Below are 18,328 nucleotides of genomic sequence, written 5' to 3'. Positions count from 1 at the left end.
GACAGTGTGAGGGGGTGCAGTGACAGTGTGTGGGGGTTGCAGTGACAGTTTGAGAGTGGTACAGTGACAGTGTGTGGGGGTTGCAGTGACAGTGTGTGGGGGTTGCAGTGACAGTGTGTGGGGGTTGCAGTGACAGTGTGAGGGGGTTGCAGTGACAGTGTGAGAGGTGTGGAGTGACAGTGTGTGGTGGTTGCAGTGACAGTGTGTGGGGGTTGCAGTGACAGTGTGAGAGGGGTGCAGTGACAGTGTGAGGGGGGTGCAGTGACAGTGTGAGGGGGGTGCAGTGACAGTGTGAGGGGGGTGCAGTGACAGTGTGAGAGAGGTGCAGTGACAGTGTGTGTGGGGGTGCAGTGACAATTTGAGAGAGGGTGCAGTGACTGTGTGAGGGGACACAGTGACTGTGTGTGAGGGTTTCAGTGACAGTGTGAGGGGGCGCAGTGACACTGTTAATGGGGTGCAGTGACAGTGTGAGAGGGGGTGCAGTGGCATTGTGAGAGGGGGTGCAGTGACAGTGTGAGGGCGTGCAGTGACAGTGTGAGAGGGGATGCAGTGACAGTGTGAGAGGGGCTGCAGTGACAGAGTGAGGGGGTGCAGTGACAGTGTGTGGGTTTTGCAGTGACAGTGTGAGAGGGGTGCAATGACAGTGTGTGGGGGTTGCAGTGACAGTGTGTGTGGGTTGCAGTGACAGTGTGAGAGGGGTGCAGTGACAGTGTGAGAGGCATTGCAGTGACAGTGTGAGAGGGGATGCAGTGACACTCTGTGGGGGTTGCAGTGACAGTGTGAGAGGGTTGCAGTGACAGTGTGTGGGGGTTGCATTGACAGTGTGAGAGGGGGAGCAGTGACAGTGTGAGGGGGAGCAGTGACAGTGTGAGGGGGTGCAGTGACAGTGTGAGGGAGTGCAGTGACAGTGTGAGGGGGTGCAGTGACAGTGTGAGAGGGAGTGCAGTGACAGTGTGAGGGAGTGCAGAGACAGTGTGAGGGGTGTGCATTGGCAGTGTGATTGGGGGTGCAGCGTCAGTTTGAGGGGGCGCAGCAACAGTGTGAGTGGGGTGCAGTGACAGTGTGAGAGGGGGTGCAGTGACAGTGTGAGAGGGGGTGCAGTGACAGTGTGAGGGGGGGTGCAGTGACAGTGTGAGAGGGGGTGCAGTGACAGTGTGAGAGGGGGTGCAGTGACAGTGTGAGAGGGGGTGCAGTGGCAGTGTGAGAGGGGGTGCAGTGACAGTATGAGGGCGTGTAGTGACAGTGTGAGAGGGGGTGCAGTGACAGTGTGAGAGGGGCTGCAGTGACAGTGTGAGGGGGTGCAGTGACAGTGTGTGGGGGTTGCAGTGACAGTTTGAGAGTGGTACAGTGACAGTGTGTGGGGGTTGCAGTGACAGTGTGAGGGGGTTGCAGTGACAGTGTGAGAGGTGTGGAGTGACAGTGTGTGGTGGTTGCAGTGACAGTGTGTGGGGGTTGCAGTGACAGTGTGAGAGGGGTGCAGTGACAGTGTGAGAGGGGTGCAGTGACAGTGAGGGGGGTGCAGTGACAGTGTGAGGGGGGTGCAGTGACAGTGTGAGGGGGGTGCAGTGACAGTGTGAGGGGGTGCAGTGACAGTGTGAGGGGGTGCAGTGACAGTGTGAGGGGGTGCAGTGACAGTGTGAGGGGGGTGCACTGACAGTGTGAGGGAGTGCACTGGCAGTGTGAGTGGGTGCAGTGACATTGTGAGAGGGGGTGCAGTGACAGTGTGGGGGAGTGCATTGACAGTGTGAGGGAGTGCAGTGACAGTGTGAGGGGGTTCATTGGCAGTGTGAGTGGGGGCGCAGCAACAGTGTGATGGGGTGCAGTGACAGTGTGATGGGGTACAGTGACAGTGTGAGAGGGGTGCAGTGACAGTGTGAAAGTGCGTGCAGTGACAGTGTGAGGTAGTGCAGTGACAGTGTGAGAGTGTTTGCAGTGACATTGTGTGAGGGCGTGCTGTGACAATGTGAGAAGGAGTGCAGTGACAGTGTGAGGGGGGTGCTTTGGCAGTGTGAGTGGGGGCGCAGTGACCGTGTGAGGGGGCGCAGTGACCGTGTGAGGGGGCGCAGTGACCGTGTGAGGGGGTGCAGTGACCGTGTGAGGGGGTGCAGTGACCGTGTGAGGGGGTGCAGTGACAGTGTCAGACGGGGTGCAGTGACAGTGTGAGAGGGGTGCAGTGACAGTGTGACAGTGGGTGCAGTGACAGTGTGAGGTAGTGCAGTGACAGTGTGATAGGGTTGCAGTGACAGTGTGTGAGGGAGTGCTGTGACAATGTGAGAGGGGGTGCAGTGACAGTGTGAGGGGGCACAGTGACAGTGTTAATGGGGTATAGTGACAGTGTGAGGGGATGCAGTGACAGTGTGTGAGAGGTGCAGTGACAGTATGTGAGAGGTGCAGTGACAGTATGTGAGAGGTGCAGTGACTGTGAGAGGCGTGCAGTGACAGTGTGGGGGTGCAGTGACAGTATGGGGGTGCAGTGAGGCGGCTCTCTCCCCAGCTCCAACTCTGCACTCTGCGGGCTGACGCACCTCCTCAGTGCTGATCAGAGCAGACAGCGAGCAGTAGCTGGGGGTTGCAGTGAGACTGTGAGAGGGGTGCAGTGACAGTGTGAGAGGGGGTGCAGTGACAGTGTGAGGGGGTTGCAGTGACAGTGTGAGAGGGGTGCAGTGACAGTGTGTGGTGGTTGCAGTGACATTGTGAGAGGTGTGCAGTGACAGTGTGAGGGGGGTGCACTGACAGTGTGAGGGAGTGCAATGGCAGTGTGAGGGAGTGCAGTGACAATGTGAGGGGGTTCATTGGCAGTGTGAGTGGGGGTGCAGCAACAGTGTGATGGGGTGCAGTGACAGTGTGATGGGGTGAAGTGACAGTGTGAGGGGGTGCAGTGACAGTGTGAGCGGACGTGCAGTGACAGTGTGAGGTAGTGCAGTGACAGTGTGAGGTAGTGCAGTGACAGTGTGAGAGGGGCGCAGTGACACTGTGTGAGGGATTGCAGTGACAATGTGAGGGGGTTGCAGTGACAGTGTGAGAGGGGTGCAGTGACAGTGTGTGGTGGTTGCAGTGACAGTGTGTGGAGGTTGCAGTGACATTGTGAGAGGGGTGCAGTGACAGTGTGAGAGGGGTGCAGTGACAGTGTGAGAGGGGTGCAGTGACAGTGTGAGGGGGTGCAGTGACAGTGTGATAGGGGTGCAGTGACAGTGTGATAGGGGTGCAGTGACAGTGTGTGAGGGATTGCAGTGACAATGTGAGAGGGGGTGCAGTGACAGTGTGAGGGGGCGCAGTGACAGTGTCAATGGGGTGCAGTGACAGTGTGAGAGGTTGCAGTGACAGTGTGTGGAGGTTGCAGTGGTAGTGTGAGAGGGGTGCAGTGACAGTGTGAGAGGCGGTGCAGTGACAGTGTGAGAGGCGGTGCAGTGACAGTGTGGGGGTGCAGTGACATTGTGTGGGGTTTGCAGTGACAGTGTGAGAGGGGTGCAGAGACAGTGAGAGAGGGGGTGTACTGACAGTGTGAATGAATGCAATGATAGTGTGAGGGGGGTGCTGTGACAGTGTGAGAGGGTGTGCAGTGATAGTGTGAGAGGGGATGCAGTGACACTGTGTGGGGGTTGCAGTGACAGTGTGAGAGGGTTGCAGTGACAGTGTGTGGGGGTTGCATTGACAGTGTGAGGGTGTGCAGTGACAGTGTGAGAGGGAGTGCAGTGACAGTGTGAGGGAGTGCAGAGACAGTATGAGGGGTGTGCATTGGCAGTGTGATTGGGGGCGCAGCGTCAGTGTGAGGGGGTGCAGCGACAGTGTGAGCGGGGTGCAGTGACAGTGTGTGAGGGAGTGAAGTAACAATGTGAGCGGTGGTGCAGTGACAGTGTGATGGGGCGCAGTGACAGTGTTAATGGGGTGCTGTGACAGTGTGAGAGGTTGCAGTGACGGTGTGTGGTTGTTGCAGTGACATTGTGAGAGGAGTGCAGTGACAGTGTGAGAGGGGGTGCAGTGACAGTGTGGGGGTGAAGTGACATTGGGAGTTGCAGTGACAGTGTGAGAGGGTTGCAGTGACAGTGTGTGGGGGTTGCATTGACAGTGTGAGAGGGGTGCAGTGACAGTGTGAGGGAGTGCAGTGACAGTGTGAGGGGGTGCAGTGACAGTGTGAGGGGGTGCAGTGACAGTGTGAGAGGGAGTGCAGTGACAGTGTGAGGGAGTGCAGAAACAGTATGAGGGGTCTGCATTGGCAGTGTGATTGGGGGCACAGCGTCAGTGTGAGGGGGTGCAGCGACAGTGTGAGCGGGGTGCAGTGACAGTGTGTGAGGGAGTGAAGTGACAATGTGAGAGGGGGTGCAGTGACAGTGTGAGGGGGCGCAGTGACAGTGTTAATGGGGTGCAGTGACAGTGTGAGAGGTTGCAGTGACGGTGTGTGGGGGTTGCAGTGACAGTGTGTGGGGGTTGCAGTGACAGTGTGAGAGGGGTGCAGTGACAGTGTGAGAGGCTTTGCAGTGACATTGTGAGGGGGTGCAGTGACAGTGTGAGAGTGGGTGCAGTCACAGTGTGAGGTAGTGCAGTGAGAGTGTGAGAGGGGTGCAGTGACAGTGTGTGAGGCGGTGCAGTGACAATTTGATAGAGGGTGCAGTGACTGTGTGAGGGGGCACAGTGACAGTGTGTGGGGGTTGCAGTGACAGTGTGAGGGGGCGCCGTGACACTGTTAATGGGGTGCAGTGACAGTGTGAGAGGTTGCAGTGACAGTGTGTGGAGGTTGCAGTGACAGTGTGAGAGGGGTGCAGTGACAGTGTGAGAGGGGGTGCAGTGACTGTGTGGGGGTGCAGTGACATTGTGTGGGGTTTGCAGTGACAGTGTGAGAGGGGTGCAGTGACAGTGAGAGAGGGGGTGTACTGACAGTGTGAGGGAGTGCTGTGACAGTGTGAGGGAGTGCTGTGACAGTGTGAGGGGGGTGCAGTGACAGTGTGAGAGGGTGTGCAGTGACAGTGAGAGGGAGTGCAGTGACAGTGTGAGGGGGGTGCATTGGCAGTGTGAGTGGGGGCGCAGTGACAATGTGAGGGGGTGCAGTGACAACGTGAGATGAGGTGCAGTGACAGTGTGAGAGGGGTGCAGTGACAGTGTGAGAGGGGTGCAGTGACAGTGTGAAAGTGGGTGCAGTGACAGTGTGAGGTCGTGCAGTGACAGTGTGAGAGGTTTTGCAGTGACAGTGTGTGAGGGAGTGGTGTGACAATGTGAGAGGGAGTGCAGTGACAGTGTGAGTGTCGCAGTGACAGAGTTAATGGGGTGTAGTGACAGTGTGAGAGGGTGCAGTGACTGTGAGAGGCGTGCAGTGACAGTGTGAGGGTGCAGTGACAGTATGGGGGTGCAGTGAGGCGGCTCTCTCCCCAGCTCCAACTCTGCACTCTGCGGGCTGATGCACCTCCTCAGTGCTGATCCGAGCAGACTGCGAGCAGTAGCTGGGGGTTGCAGTGAGAGTGTGAGAGGGGTGCAGTGAGAGTGTGAGAGGGGTTGCAGTGACAGTGTGAGAGGGGGTGCAATGACAGTGTGAGGGCGTGCAGTGACAGTGTGAGAGGGGCTGCAGTGACAGTGTGAGAGGGGCTGCAGTGACAGTGTGAGGGGGTGCAGTGACAGTGTGTGGGGTTTGCAGTGACAGTGTGAGGTAGTGCAATGACAGTGTGTGGGGGTTGCAGTGACAGTGTGTGGTGGTTGCAGTGACAGTGTGAGGGGGTTGCAGTGACAGTGTGAGAGGGGTGCAGTGACAGTGTGTGGTGGTTGCAGTGACAGTGTGAGGAGGTTGCAGTGACAGTGTGAGAGGGGTGCAGTGACAGTGTGAGGGGGGTGCACTGACAGTGTGAGGGAGTGCACTGGCAGTGTGAGTGGGCGCTGTGACATTGTGAGAGGGGGTGCAGTGACAGTGTGGGGGAGTGCATTGACAGTTTGAGTGAGTGCAGTGACAGTGTGAGGGGGTGCATTGGCAGTTTGAGTGGGGGCGCAGCAACAGTGTGAGGGGGTGCAGTGACAGTGTGAGGGGGTGCAGTGACAGTGTGAGGGGGTGCAGTGACAGTGTGAGAGGGCGTGCAGTGACAGTGTGAGGTAGTGCAGTGACAGTGTGAGAGGGGTGCAGTGACAATGAGTGAGGGATTGCAGTGACAATGTGAGAGTGGGTGCAGTGACAGTGTGAGGGGGCGCAGTGACAGTGTTAATGGGGTGCAGTGACAGTGTGAAAGGTTGCAGTGACAGTGTGTGGAGCTTGCAGTGACAGTGTGAGAGGGGTGTAGTGACAGTGAGAGAGGGGGTGTACTGACAGTGTGAGCGAGTGCAGTGACAGTGTTTGGGGGGTTGTAGTGACAGTGTGAGAGGGGTGCAGTGACAGTGTGAGAGGCATTGCACTGACAGTGTGAGTGGGTGCAGTGACAGTGTGAGCGGGGTGGAGTGACAGTGTGTGGGTGTTGCAGTGACAGTGTGAGAGGATGTGCAGTGACAGTGTGAGAGGGGCTGCAGTGACAGTGTGAGGGAGTGCTGTGACAGTGTGTGGGGTTTGCAGTGACAATGTGAGAGGAGTGCAATGACAGTGTGTGGGGGTTGCAGTGACAGTGTGTGGGGGTTGCAGTGACAGTGTGAGAGGGGTGCAGTGACAGTGTGAGAGGCTTTGCAGTGACATTGTGAGGAGGTGCAGTGACAGTGTGAGAGTGGGTGCAGTCACAGTGTGAGGTAGTGCAGTGAGAGTGTGAGAGGGGTGCAGTGACAGTGTGTGAGGGGGTGCAGTGACAATTTGATAGAGGGTGCAGTGACTGTGTGAGGGGGCACAGTGACAGTGTGTGGGGGCTGCAGTGACAGTGTGAGAGGGGTTGCAGTGACAGTGTGAGGGGGTGCAGTGACAGTGTGTGGGGTTTGCAATGACAGTGTGAGAGGAGTGCAATGACAGTGTGTGGGGGTTGCAGTGACAGTGTGTGGGGGTTGCAGTGAGAGTGTGAGAGGGGTGCAGTGGCAGTGTGAGAGGCTTAGTAGTGACAGTGTGAGGGGGTGCAGTGACAGTGTGAGAGTGGGTGCAGTCACAGTGTGAGGTAGTGCAGTGAGAGTGTGAGAGGGGTGCAGTGACAGTGTGTGAGGGGGTGCAGTGACAATTTGATAGAGGGTGCAGTGACTGTGTGAGGGGGCACAGTGACAGTGTGTGGGGGTTGCAGTGACAGTGTGTGGGGGTTGCAGTGACAGTGTGAGGGGGCGCAGAGACACTGTTAATGGGGTGCAGTGACAGTGTGAGAGGTTGCAGTGACAGTGTGTGGAGGTTGCAGTGACAGTGTGAGAGGGGTGCAGTGACTGTGTGAGAGGGGGTGCAGTGACTGTTTGGGGGTGCAGTGACATTGTGTGGGGTTTGCAGTGACAGTGTGAGAGGGGTGCAGTGTCAGTGAGAGAGGGGGTGTACTGACAGTGTGAGGGAGTGCTGTGACAGTGTGAGGGGGGTGCAGTGACAGTGTGAGAGGGTGTGCAGTGACAGTGAGAGGGAGTGCAGTGACAGTGTGAGGGGGGTGCATAGGCAGTATGAGTGGGGGCGCAGTGACAATGTGAGTGGGTGCATTGACAGAGTGAGATGGGGTGCAGTGACAGTGTGAGAGGATGTGCAGTGACAGTGTGAGGGCCGCAGTGACAGTGTTAATGGGGTTTAGTGACAGTGTGAGAGGGTGCAGTGACTGTGAGAGGCGTGCAGTGACAGTGTGAGAGGTGCAGTGACAGTATGTGAGAGGTGCAGTGACTTTTAGAGGCGTGCAGTGACAGTGTGGGGGTGCAGTGACAGTATGGGGGTGCAGTGAGGCAGCTCTCTCCCCAGCTCCAACTCTGCACTCTACGGGCTGACGCACCTCCTCAGTGCTGATCAGAGCAGACAGCGAGCAGTAGCTGGGGGTTGCAGTGAGAGTGTGAGAGGGGTGCAGTGACAGTGTGAGAGGGTGTACAGTGACAGTTTGCAGGGGGTGCAGTGACAGTGTGAGGGAATGCAGTGACAGTGTGAGGGAATGCAGTGACAGTGTGAGGGAATGCAGTGTCAGTGTGATGGAGTGCAGTGACAGTGTGAGAGAGGTGCAGTGACAGTGTGTGTGGGGGTGCAGTGACAATTTGAGAGAGGGTGCAGTGACTGTGTGAGGGGACACAGTGACTGTGTGTGGGGGTTTCAGTGACAGTGTGAGGGGGCGCAGTGACACTGTTAATGGGGTGCAGTGACAGTGTGAGAGGGGGTGCAGTGGCATTGTGAGAGGGGGTGCAGTGACAGTGTGAGGGCGTGCAGTGACAATGTGAGAGGGGATGCAGTGACAGTGTGAGCGGGGCTGCAGTGACAGAGTGAGGGGGTGCAGTGACAGTGTGTGGGTTTTGCAGTGACAGTGTGAGAGGGGTGCAATGACAGTGTGTGGGGGTTGCAGTGACAGTGTGTGTGGGTTGCAGTGACAGTGTGAGAGGGGTGCAGTGACAGTGTGAGAGGGGTGCAGTGACAGTGTGAGAGGCATTGCAGTGACAGTGTGAGAGGGCTGCAGTGAAAGTGTGTGAGGGTGTGCAGTGACAATTTGAGAAAAGGTGCAGTGACTGTGTGAGGGGGCACAGTGACAGCGTGCGGGGGTTGCAGTGACAGTGTGAGGGGATGCAGTGACACTGTTAATGGGGTGCAGTGACAGTGTGAGAGGTTGCAGTGACAGTGTGTGGAGCTTGCAGTGACAGTGTGAGAGGGGTGCAGTGACAGTGTGGAGGTTGCAGTGACAGTGTGAGAGGGGTGCAGTGACAGTGTGAGTGGGGGTGCAGTGACAGTGTGGGGGTGCAGTGACATTGTGTGGGGTTTGCAGTGACAGTGTGAGAGGGGTGCAGTGACAGTGTGGAGGTTGCAGTGACAGTGTGAGAGGTGTGCAGTGACAGTGTGAGAGGGGGTGCAGTGACATTGTGTGGGGTTTGCAGTGACAGTGTGAGAGGGGTGCAGTGACAGTGTGAGAGGGGTTGTACTGACAGTGTGAGGGAGTGCTGTGACAGTGTGAGGGGGTGCAGTGACAGTGTGTGGGGTTTGCAATGACAGTGTGAGAGGAGTGCAATGACAGTGTGTGGGGGTTGCAGTGACAGTGTGTGGGGGTTGCAGTGAGAGTGTGAGAGGGGTGCAGTGGCAGTGTGAGAGGCTTAGCAGTGACAGTGTGAGGGGGTGCAGTGACAGTGTGAGAGTGGGTGCAGTCACAGTGTGAGGTAGTGCAGTGAGAGTGTGAGAGGGGTGCAGTGACAGTGTGTGAGGGGGTGCAGTGACAATTTGATAGAGGGTGCAGTGACTGTGTGAGGGGGCACAGTGACAGTGTGTGGGGGTTGCAGTGACAGTGTGTGGGGGGTGCAGTGACAGTGTGAGGGGGCGCAGAGACACTGTTAATGGGGTGCAGTGACAGTGTGAGAGGTTGCAGTGACAGTGTGTGGAGGTTGCAGTGACAGTGTGAGAGGGGTGCAGTGACTGTGTGAGAGGGGGTGCAGTGACTGTTTGGGGGTGCAGTGACATTGTGTGGGGTTTGCAGTGACAGTGTGAGAGGGGTGCAGTGTCAGTGAGAGAGGGGGTGTACTGACAGTGTGAGGGAGTGCTGTGACAGTGTGAGGGGGGTGCAGTGACAGTGTGAGAGGGAGTGCAGTGACAGTGTGAGGGGGGTGCATAGGCAGTATGAGTGGGGGCGCAGTGACAATGTGAGTGGGTGCATTGACAGTGTGAGATGGGGTGCAGTGACAGTGTGAGAGGATGTGCAGTGACAGTGTGAGGGCCACAGTGACAGTGTTAATGGGGTTTAGTGACAGTGTGAGAGGGTGCAGTGACTGTGAGAGGCGTGCAGTGACAGTGTGAGAGGTGCAGTGACAGTATGTGAGAGGTGCAGTGACTTTTAGAGGCGTGCAGTGACAGTGTGGGGGTGCAGTGACAGTATGGGGGTGCAGTGAGGCAGCTCTCTCCCCAGCTCCAACTCTGCACTCTACGGGCTGACGCACCTCCTCAGTGCTGATCAGAGCAGACAGCGAGCAGTAGCTGGGGGTTGCAGTGAGAGTGTGAGAGGGGTGCAGTGACAGTGTGAGAGGGTGTACAGTGACAGTTTGCAGGGGGTGCAGTGACAGTGTGAGGGAATGCAGTGACAGTGTGAGGGAATGCAGTGTCAGTGTGAGGGAGTGCAGTGTCAGTGTGAGGGAGTGCAGTGACAGTGTGAGAGAGGTGCAGTGACAGTGTGTGTGGGGGTGCAGTGACAATTTGAGAGAGGGTGCAGTGACTGTGTGAGGGGACACAGTGACTGTGTGTGGGGGTTTCAGTGACAGTGTGAGGGGGCGCAGTGACACTGTTAATGGGGTGCAGTGACAGTGTGAGAGGGGGTGCAGTGGCATTGTGAGAGGGGGTGCAGTGACAGTGTGAGGGCGTGCAGTGACAGTGTGAGAGGGGATGCAGTGACAGTGTGAGAGGGGCTGCAGTGACAGAGTGAGGGGGTGCAGTGACAGTGTGTGGGTTTTGCAGTGACAGTGTGAGAGGGGTGCAATGACAGTGTGTGGGGGTTGCAGTGACAGTGTGTGTGGGTTGCAGTGACAGTGTGAGAGGGGTGCAGTGACAGTGTGAGAGGCATTGCAGTGACAGTGTGAGAGGGCTGCAGTGAAAGTGTGTGAGGGTGTGCAGTGACAATTTGAGAAAAGGTGCAGTGACTGTGTGAGGGGGCACAGTGACAGCGTGCGGGGGTTGCAGTGACAGTGTGAGGGGATGCAGTGACACTGTTAATGGGGTGCAGTGACAGTGTGAGAGGTTGCAGTGACAGTGTGTGGAGCTTGCAGTGACAGTGTGAGAGGGGTGCAGTGACAGTGTGGAGGTTGCAGTGACAGTGTGAGAGGGGTGCAGTGACAGTGTGAGTGGGGGTGCAGTGACAGTGTGGGGGTGCAGTGACATTGTGTGGGGTTTGCAGTGACAGTGTGAGAGGGGTGCAGTGACAGTGTGGAGGTTGCAGTGAAAGTGTGAGAGGTGTGCAGTGACAGTGTGAGAGGGGGTGCAGTGACAGTGTGGGGGTGCAGTGACATTGTGTGGGGTTTGCAGTGACAGTGTGAGAGGGGTGCAGTGACAGTGTGAGAGGGGTTGTACTGACAGTGTGAGGGAGTGCTGTGACAGTGTGAGGGGGGTGCAGTGACAGTGTGAGAGGGTGTGCAGTGACAGTGAGAGGGAGTGCAGTGACAGTGTGAGGGGGGTGCATTGGCAGTGTGAGAGGGTGCAGTGACTGTGAGAGGCGTGCAGTGACAGTGTGAGAGGTGCAGTGACAGTATGTGAGTGGTGCAGTGACTGTGAGAGGCGTGCAGTGACAGTGTGGGGGTGCAGTGACAGTATGGGGTTGCAGTGAGGCGGCTCTCTCCCCAGCTCCAACTCTGCACTCTGCGGGCTGACGCACCTCCTCAGTGCTGATCAGAGCAGACAGCGAGCAGTAGCTGGGGGTTGCAGTGAGAGTGCGAGAGGGGTGCAGTGTCATTGTGAGAGGGCGTGCAGTGACAATGTGAGGTAGTGCAGTGACAGTGTGAGAGGGGTGCAGTGAAAATGAGTGAGGGATTGCAGTGACAATGTGAGAGGGGGTGCAGTGACAGTGTGAGGGGGCGCAGTGACAGTGTTAATGGGGTGCAGTGACATTGTGAAAGTTTGCAGTGACAGTGTGTGGAGCTTGCAGTGACAGTGTTAGAGGGGTGCAGTGACAGTGAGAGAGGGGGTGTACTGACAGTGTGAGGGAGTGCAGTGACAGTGTTTGGGGGGTTGTAGTGACAGTGTGAGAGGGGTGCAGTGACAGTGTGAGAGGCATTGCAGTGACCGTGTGAGTGGGTGCAGTGACAGTGTGAGAGTGGGTGCAGTGACAGTGTGAGCGGGGTGGAGTGACAGTGTGTGGGTGCTGCAGTGACAGTGTGTGGGTGTTGCAGTGACAGTGTGAGAGGGGATGCAGTGACAGTGTGAGAGGGGCTGCAGTGACAGTGTGAGCGGGTGCAGTGACATTGTGTGGGCTTGCAGTGACAATGTGAGAGGAGTGCAATGACAGTGTGTGGGGCTTGCAGTGACAGTGTGTGGGGGTTGCAGTGACAGTGTGAGAGGGGTGCAGTGACAGTGTGAGAGGCTTTGCAGTGACATTGTGAGGTGGTGCAGTGACAGTGTGAGAGTGGGTGCAGTCACAGTGTGAGGTAGTGCAGTGAGAGTGTGAGAGGGGTGCAGTGACAGTGTGTGAGGGGGTGCAGTGACAATTTGATAGAGGGTGCAGTGACTGTGTGAGGGGGCACAGTGACAGTGTGTGGGGGTTGCAGTGACAGTGTGAGGGGGCGCAGTGACACTGTTAATGGGGTGCAGTGACAGTGTGAGAGGTTGCAGTGACAGTGTGTGGAGGTTGCAGTGACAGTGTGAGAGGGGTGCAGTGACAGTGTGAGAGGGGGTGCAGTGACTGTGTGGGGGTGCAGTGACATTGTGTGGGGTTTGCAGTGACAGTGTGAGAGGGGTGCAGTGACAGTGAGAGAGGGGGTGTACTGACAGTGTGAGGGAGTGCTGTGACAGTGTGAGGGGGGTGCAGTGACAGTGTGAGAGGGTGTGCAGTGACAGTGAGAGGGAGTGCAGTGACAGTGTGAGGGGGGTGCATTGGCAGTGTGAGTGGGGGCGCAGTGACAATCTGAGGGGGTGCAGTGACAATGTGAGATGAGGTGCAGTGACAGTGTGAGAGGGGTGCAGTAACAGTGTGAAAGTGGGTGCAGTGACAGTGTGAGGTAGTGCAGTGACAGTGTGAGAGGTTTTGCAGTGACAGTGTGTGAGGGAGTGGTGTGACAATGTGAGAGGGAGTGCAGTGACAGTGTGAGTGTCGCAGTGACAGTGTTAATGGGGTGTAGTGACAGTGTGAGAGGGTGCAGTGACTGTGAGAGGCGTGCAGTGACAGTGTGAGAGGTGCAGTGACAGTATGTGAGAGGTGCAGTGACTTTTAGAGGCGTGCAGTGACAGTGTGGGGGTGCAGTGACAGTATGGGGGTGCAGTGAGGCAGCTCTCTCCCCAGCTCCAACTCTGCACTCTACGGGCTGACGCACCTCCTCAGTGCTGATCAGAGCAGACAGCGAGCAGTAGCTGGGGGTTGCAGTGAGAGTGTGAGAGGGGTGCAGTGACAGTGTGAGAGGGTGTACAGTGACAGTTTGCAGGGGGTGCAGTGACAGTGTGAGGGAATGCAGTGACAGTGTGAGGGAATGCAGTGACAGTGTGAGGGAATGCAGTGTCAGTGTGATGGAGTGCAGTGACAGTGTGAGAGAGGTGCAGTGACAGTGTGTGTGGGGGTGCAGTGACAATTTGAGAGAGGGTGCAGTGACTGTGTGAGGGGACACAGTGACTGTGTGTGGGGGTTTCAGTGACAGTGTGAGGGGGCGCAGTGACACTGTTAATGGGGTGCAGTGACAGTGTGAGAGGGGGTGCAGTGGCAGTGTGAGGGCGTGCAGTGACAGTGTGAGGGCGTGCAGTGACAATGTGAGAGGGGATGCAGTGACAGTGTGAGAGGGGCTGCAGTGACAGAGTGAGGGGGTGCAGTGACAGTGTGTGGGTTTTGCAGTGACAGTGTGAGAGGGGTGCAATGACAGTGTGTGGGGGTTGCAGTGACAGTGTGTGTGGGTTGCAGTGACAGTGTGAGAGGCATTGCAGTGACAGTGTGAGAGGGCTGCAGTGAAAGTGTGTGAGGGTGTGCAGTGACAATTTGAGAAAAGGTGCAGTGACTGTGTGAGGGGGCACAGTGACAGCGTGCGGGGGTTGCAGTGACAGTGTGAGGGGATGCAGTGACACTGTTAATGGGGTGCAGTGACAGTGTGAGAGGTTGCCGTGACAGTGTGTGGTGCTTGCAGTGACAGTGTGAGAGGGGTGCTGTGACAGTGTGGAGGTTGCAGTGACAGTGTGAGAGGGGTGCAGTGACAGTGTGAGTGGGGGTGCAGTGACAGTGTGGGGGTGCAGTGACATTGTGTGGGGTTTGCAGTGACAGTGTGAGAGGGGTGCAGTGACAGTGTGGAGGTTGCAGTGACAGTGTGAGAGGTGTGCAGTGACAGTGTGAGAGGGGGTGCAGTGACATTGTGTGGGGTTTGCAGTGACAGTGTGAGAGGGGTGCAGTGACAGTGTGAGAGGGGTTGTACTGACAGTGTGAGGGAGTGCTGTGACAGTGTGAGGGGGTGCAGTGACAGTGTGTGGGGTTTGCAATGACAGTGTGAGAGGAGTGCAATGACAGTGTGTGGGGATTGCAGTGACAGTGTGTGGGGGTTGCAGTGAGAGTGTGAGAGGGGTGCAGTGGCAGTGTGAGAGGCTTAGCAGTGACAGTGTGAGGGGGTGCAGTGACAGTGTGAGAGTGGGTGCAGTCACAGTGTGAGGTAGTGCAGTGAGAGTTTGAGAGGGGTGCAGTGACAGTGTGTGAGGGGGTGCAGTGACAATTTGATAGAGGGTGCAGTGACTGTGTGAGGGGGCACAGTGACAGTGTGTGGGGGTTGCAGTGACAGTGTGTGGGGGTTGCAGTGACAGTGTGAGGGGGCGCAGAGACACTGTTAATGGGGTGCAGTGACAGTGTGAGAGGTTGCAGTGACAGTGTGTGGAGGTTGCAGTGACAGTGTGAGAGGGGTGCAGTGACTGTGTGAGAGGGGGTGCAGTGACTGTTTGGGGGTGCAGTGACATTGTGTGGGGTTTGCAGTGACAGTGTGAGAGGGGTGCAGTGTCAGTGAGAGAGGGGGTGTACTGACAGTGTGAGGGAGTGCTGTGACAGTGTGAGGGGGGTGCAGTGACAGTGTGAGAGGGAGTGCAGTGACAGTGTGAGGGGGGTGCATAGGCAGTATGAGTGGGGGCGCAGTGACAATGTGAGTGGGTGCATTGACAGTGTGAGATGGGGTGCAGTGACAGTGTGAGAGGATGTGCAGTGACAGTGTGAGGGCCACAGTGACAGTGTTAATGGGGTTTAGTGACAGTGTGAGAGGGTGCAGTGACTGTGAGAGGCGTGCAGTGACAGTGTGAGAGGTGCAGTGACAGTATGTGAGAGGTGCAGTGACTTTTAGAGGCGTGCAGTGACAGTGTGGGGGTGCAGTGACAGTATGGGGGTGCAGTGAGGCAGCTCTCTCCCCAGCTCCAACTCTGCACTCTACGGGCTGACGCACCTCCTCAGTGCTGATCAGAGCAGACAGCGAGCAGTAGCTGGGGGTTGCAGTGAGAGTGTGAGAGGGGTGCAGTGACAGTGTGAGAGGGTGTACAGTGACAGTTTGCAGGGGGTGCAGTGACAGTGTGAGGGAATGCAGTGACAGTGTGAGGGAATGCAGTGTCAGTGTGAGGGAGTGCAGTGTCAGTGTGAGAGAGGTGCAGTGACAGTGTGTGTGGGGGTGCAGTGACAATTTGAGAGAGGGTGCAGTGACTGTGTGAGGGGACACAGTGACTGTGTGTGGGGGTTTCAGTGACAGTGTGAGGGGGCGCAGTGACACTGTTAATGGGGTGCAGTGACAGTGTGAGAGGGGGTGCAGTGGCATTGTGAGAGGGGGTGCAGTGACAGTGTGAGGGCGTGCAGTGACAGTGTGAGAGGGGATGCAGTGACAGTGTGAGAGGGGCTGCAGTGACAGAGTGAGGGGGTGCAGTGACAGTGTGTGGGTTTTGCAGTGACAGTGTGAGAGGGGTGCAATGACAGTGTGTGGGGGTTGCAGTGACAGTGTGTGTGGGTTGCAGTGACAGTGTGAGAGGGGTGCAGTGACAGTGTGAGAGGCATTGCAGTGACAGTGTGAGAGGGCTGCAGTGAAAGTGTGTGAGGGTGTGCAGTGACAATTTGAGAAAAGGTGCAGTGACTGTGTGAGGGGGCACAGTGACAGCGTGCGGGGGTTGCAGTGACAGTGTGAGGGGATGCAGTGACACTGTTAATGGGGTGCAGTGACAGTGTGAGAGGTTGCAGTGACAGTGTGTGGAGCTTGCAGTGACAGTGTGAGAGGGGTGCAGTGACAGTGTGGAGGTTGCAGTGACAGTGTGAGAGGGGTGCAGTGACAGTGTGAGTGGGGGTGCAGTGACAGTGTGGGGGTGCAGTGACATTGTGTGGGGTTTGCAGTGACAGTGTGAGAGGGGTGCAGTGACAGTGTGGAGGTTGCAGTGAAAGTGTGAGAGGTGTGCAGTGACAGTGTGAGAGGGGGTGCAGTGACAGTGTGGGGGTGCAGTGACATTGTGTGGGGTTTGCAGTGACAGTGTGAGAGGGGTTGTACTGACAGTGTGAGGGAGTGCTGTGACAGTGTGAGGGGGGTGCAGTGACAGTGTGAGAGGGTGTGCAGTGACAGTGAGAGGGAGTGCAGTGACAGTGTGAGGGGGGTGCATTGGCAGTGTGAGAGGGTGCAGTGACTGTGAGAGGCGTGCAGTGACAGTGTGAGAGGTGCAGTGACAGTGTGTGAGTGGTGCAGTGACTGTGAGAGGCGTGCAGTGACAGTGTGGGGGTGCAGTGACAGTATGGGGTTGCAGTGAGGCGGCTCTCTCCCCAGCTCCAACTCTGCACTCTGCGGGCTGACGCACCTCCTCAGTGCTGATCAGAGCAGACAGCGAGCAGTAGCTGGGGGTTGCAGTGAGAGTGCGAGAGGGGTGCAGTGTCATTGTGAGAGGGCGTGCAGTGACAATGTGAGGTAGTGCAGTGACAGTGTGAGAGGGGTGCAGTGAAAATGAGTGAGGGATTGCAGTGACAATGTGAGAGGGGGTGCAGTGACAGTGTGAGGGGGCGCAGTGACAGTGTTAATGGGGTGCAGTGACATTGTGAAAGTTTGCAGTGACAGTGTGTGGAGCTTGCAGTGACAGTGTTAGAGGGGTGCAGTGACAGTGAGAGAGGGGGTGTACTGACAGTGTGAGGGAGTGCAGTGACAGTGTTTGGGGGGTTGTAGTGACAGTGTGAGAGGGGTGCAGTGACAGTGTGAGAGGCATTGCAGTGACCGTGTGAGTGGGTGCAGTGACAGTGTGAGAGTGGGTGCAGTGACAGTGTGAGCGGGGTGGAGTGACAGTGTGTGGGTGCTGCAGTGACAGTGTGTGGGTGTTGCAGTGACAGTGTGAGAGGGGATGCAGTGACAGTGTGAGAGGGGCTGCAGTGACAGTGTGAGCGGGTGCAGTGACATTGTGTGGGCTTGCAGTGACAATGTGAGAGGAGTGCAATGACAGTGTGTGGGGCTTGCAGTGACAGTGTGTGGGGGTTGCAGTGACAGTGTGAGAGGGGTGCAGTGACAGTGTGAGAGGCTTTGCAGTGACATTGTGAGGTGGTGCAGTGACAGTGTGAGAGTGGGTGCAGTCACAGTGTGAGGTAGTGCAGTGAGAGTGTGAGAGGGGTGCAGTGACAGTGTGTGAGGGGGTGCAGTGACAATTTGATAGAGGGTGCAGTGACTGTGTGAGGGGGCACAGTGACAGTGTGTGGGGGTTGCAGTGACAGTGTGAGGGGGCGCAGTGACACTGTTAATGGGGTGCAGTGACAGTGTGAGAGGTTGCAGTGACAGTGTGTGGAGGTTGCAGTGACAGTGTGAGAGGGGTGCAGTGACAGTGTGAGAGGGGGTGCAGTGACTGTGTGGGGGTGCAGTGACATTGTGTGGGGTTTGCAGTGACAGTGTGAGAGGGGTGCAGTGACAGTGAGAGAGGGGGTGTACTGACAGTGTGAGGGAGTGCTGTGACAGTGTGAGGGGGGTGCAGTGACAGTGTGAGAGGGTGTGCAGTGACAGTGAGAGGGAGTGCAGTGACAGTGTGAGGGGGGTGCATTGGCAGTGTGAGTGGGGGCGCAGTGACAATCTGAGGGGGTGCAGTGACAATGTGAGATGAGGTGCAGTGACAGTGTGAGAGGGGTGCAGTAACAGTGTGAAAGTGGGTGCAGTGACAGTGTGAGGTAGTGCAGTGACAGTGTGAGAGGTTTTGCAGTGACAGTGTGTGAGGGAGTGGTGTGACAATGTGAGAGGGAGTGCAGTGACAGTGTGAGTGTCGCAGTGACAGTGTTAATGGGGTGTAGTGACAGTGTGAGAGGGTGCAGTGACTGTGAGAGGCGTGCAGTGACAGTGTGAGAGGTGCAGTGACAGTATGTGAGAGGTGCAGTGACTGTGAGAGGCGTGCAGTGACTGTGTGAGGGTGCAGTGACAGTATGGGCGTGCAGTGAGGCGGCTCTCTCCCCAGCTCCAACTCTGCACTCTGCGGGCTGAAGCACCTCCTCAGTGCTGATCAGAGCAGACAGCGAGCATTAGCTGGGGGTTGCAGTGAGAGTGTGAGAGGGGTGCAGTGAGAGTGTGAGAGGGGTTGCAGTGACAGTGTGAGAGGGGGTGCAGTGACAGTGTGAGGGCGTGCAGTGACAGTTTGTGAGGGGCTGCAGTGACAGTGTGAGAGGGGCTGCAGTGACAA

This window comes from Carcharodon carcharias, chromosome 9 (assembly GCF_017639515.1).
Source record: "Carcharodon carcharias isolate sCarCar2 chromosome 9, sCarCar2.pri, whole genome shotgun sequence".
Taxonomy (NCBI): domain Eukaryota; kingdom Metazoa; phylum Chordata; class Chondrichthyes; order Lamniformes; family Lamnidae; genus Carcharodon; species Carcharodon carcharias.
This window is presented reverse-complemented; position numbering follows the sequence as displayed.